Genomic DNA, 3,473 nt, shown 5'->3' on the forward strand with positions numbered 1-3,473 from the left:
TTTTACAAAAAAAAATCAAATGAAAAATTAATAAATAGAAAATTAAAAAAATTAAAAAATGAAAAACCTAAACTTGGTTGTTGAGTTGCGGTGGAGGTGCAGTGGCGGTGCTCACAGTGCGGTGGCAACGTCAAGCTTCTCCCACTTCTGTCATTATTAGGTAGTGTTAGGGTTTTCTTAACCAAAAATTGACAAATTGAAGAATGGAGAGAATTTATACTAATCTAGAGGAGAAACGACGGTGGACAATGACGACGGCGACCCATGAAGCAGCGACGACGACGACGAAACCCGATAGTAACGTCTGGAACTCTGGTGGTTCGACTAGGATAATGCAGGTACATGACTCATTTCCTGCGGAGATGAGTCACTGCTACAAGGACAGGAACGATGGCCGATTGTAACACCTTAACTACCAAAGCTCACGCTTCCAGCTGCGCAACTCTGATAGCTCGGGCATTACGACGACACTTATACTATTTATATTAAAATATGAGCCTGTTTAAAACTTTAAACCGTGATACCGCTCCCAAAAATACTTTCGTTTGATAACGTACATCTATAAATACCATACAACTTACAACAACTCATAAAGAGTACATCCATATATATATACATAAATACATATAAATAACTTTACAAGCATTAACCAATACAATTCCTATCCCTCTTACAGATTATATCAAGATAAAGGCGAGGGTACAATAAACCATAACTAAAACAATACAGAGCATCACAACAACAATTAAATAAGCTCTTCGTAACTTCTGCGCCCATATCCTGAAAGGGGAAAAATGTAGGGGGGGTGAGAACATCATCCTCGAAAGGGTTCTCAGTAGAGGGTTTTTGGGAATTACTGTAATAGGATACATGAAGATAAACCGTACCAGTGATTAATAACCGTCTTATGCCTCTTTTCAAAAACAACGAGGCTCCTGACAGCTGCTGGGCGCAGCGGCAGGGACAACTCCGCGACGGTTCTTCTCCGGCGTGACTCTCCTTCTCTGACTCTCTCCCTTTCTCCAACGATGGTGGGTCTCCGGCGACAACACCAGCCACAACAAGGACGGCAGAGCAAGTGCGACTGGCGATGGCGCGGTTGGAGGCCACAGCGCGTACGGTGGCGACGTGCGGTAGAGGTGACGGCGACGCGACGCGACGGCAGCTGCGAGTCCCTCTCTGCACGACGCTGACGGCACACCTCTCTTCCTTCGAGTCGGGTCTGACGGCGGACTCCAAGGCGGCGGCAGGGAACTCGACGTGTTCGGCCTCCACGGCGACAACGGTGAGGAACCAGTGATGACAGGCCGGAGGACGGCTGGACGACGACGCAGATGAAGCTCCCTCTCTCTCTCTGACGCGAACTCTCCCTCTCTGTGTATCGGTTCGGCGGCGACGGCAGTGGAGAAGCCCACCGGTGCCAGCGCCCCTCCCCCTTCTCTTCTCTTCCCTGCCGCACTCAGTCCCCCCTTCCCTCTGCAGTTTCTTCTCTTTTGTTCAAGAAGAAAGGAAAGCAGCGCGTGCTACTGCTGCTGGTGAAGGTGCATTGTGGGTGCTTGGCTGGGTCTTGGGGGGAAACGGGTCAGGTTAGGGTTTTAGGGTTTCATCTGGAAAATTAGGGTTAAGGGCATTATGGTAATTTCACATAAAATTGGAAATAATATAGTAATTGAAACTCAAATTAAGTCCAACACTAATTGTATATAGGAAATACAATTTGCTCATCAATTTCACAAATTATTTTCAATAAAATGTCCAAATCAAATAATTAGAAGTAATATACTTAATTTCTTCATTTTCCAAAATAGCAGTAATAATATTTAAAATATTACTTATCTAATCCAAATCATAATCCTTATTATTTCATAACTATCAACCTTATACTTTAAATATAGAAAATAACCCAATAATTATAAAATTGGATAATAATCATAACTTATCTCAAATCCAATAAATCAAAACTTGCCTTAATTATCTTTAATAAAATAATTTCTGAAATTGAGGCTGTAAATAACTATATGATTTGAAACTTGATTATAAAAAGACTTTTCAAAGTCCTGGGTCTTACACCGATGGTAAAAACGGCGAGAAAGAGGGTGGAGAAGGGAGAAAATGGCGAGAGAGAAAGAGAGAGGAGAATGGGAGAAGTTACATAAGTGAGAAGGAGAATTTCTGAATTTGAATTTAGCTCAATTATACGGTCGGATTTTGCTGGCGGATAAATTCGATAGTAAGGCATTGGTTGTTGTCTAAACTCTACGTTTCACTAATTCTTATTACCGTTGAAAATTTTCGACGGTAAATCCGACACTAAATTTTTTGGCACGTAAAAAAATTTAATTTTTACGCTCCTTTTTACCGTCGGATTGAGTATCAAACTTTTGAATCCGATGGTAAGTTATTTTAGGGATGAATTTTTACTCATAACCGTTGAAAAATCCACTGCTAAATCCACCGATATTGTTTGACGGTAAGTCCAACGGTATTGAGCACATTTCTTGTAGTGAGTTTTCTTTCATTTGCTTGTGATCACTTCCATAGGATCCTCTTTTTGAACCATCTCAACGATCAAATCTTCAATGAAGGTTTAACATGTGTGATGCACATTGAATATGACTATGCACATTGAATGAGCTCACCAAATAGTTTCGAGTCTTCAACTTTTTCATCCTTGTTCAATACTTCAGGAATAGTCCTGAAACGGAATGCTTCAAGAGGATATGTTAGATTCACTAAATGTGTTTCCCTTGTCCCATGAGAAAATGTAGGTATCCACTTAACGGTGGTTCACCTTGACTTTGTTTTGTTGTTAGTTACTATGAAATGCTCATATTGTATATTTGGAACTTTGTGATGATAGACTTCCATCTATTGGCCAAGGGCTTTGGGACAAAGACATGAATCTGTCCCCCTAGAAGACATATGATAAAATTAATTTGTAAACTTGGAATACTTTTCTTAATATCTTGAAGGATCATCTCAATAGTTCTAAACTCCCTGTCTTCTTAAACCCTTATCATATAAACTTGAAATGTCTAGTCAAGTTTCCTTGGGTGCACGTCTAACACATAATCAAAATTTTCAGACATCCTTCTTGGTTATGTGACTGAAAATGGAACAGCTCCTTTAGGAGGTGGAAAAATTACTTGGAGCTATCTTTTATAGACTAATAGAAGCTAGACCACGAAATATAAAAGTGAGATGGGGTTTGGGTTCAAATTGAGATGATTATTATACTAATATGTGTATTCAAATATAAATTCCAAGTCGTGAGATAACTTTTGCTATTATTGTACATTGGATATTGTCCTTTCGCTTGACTAAATCAACCACTAAACTAAAATTGCTCAATCCTTCAATCCCTGTGGGATCGACCTCACTCCCGTGAGTTTTTATTACTTGATACGACCCGGTGCACTTGCCGGTTAGTTTTGGGTGTTTTGGGAGAAATTATTTTTCCTCCAAAATATCTC

This window comes from Arachis ipaensis, chromosome B09 (assembly GCF_000816755.2).
Source record: "Arachis ipaensis cultivar K30076 chromosome B09, Araip1.1, whole genome shotgun sequence".
In the NCBI taxonomy this organism is placed as follows: domain Eukaryota; kingdom Viridiplantae; phylum Streptophyta; class Magnoliopsida; order Fabales; family Fabaceae; genus Arachis; species Arachis ipaensis.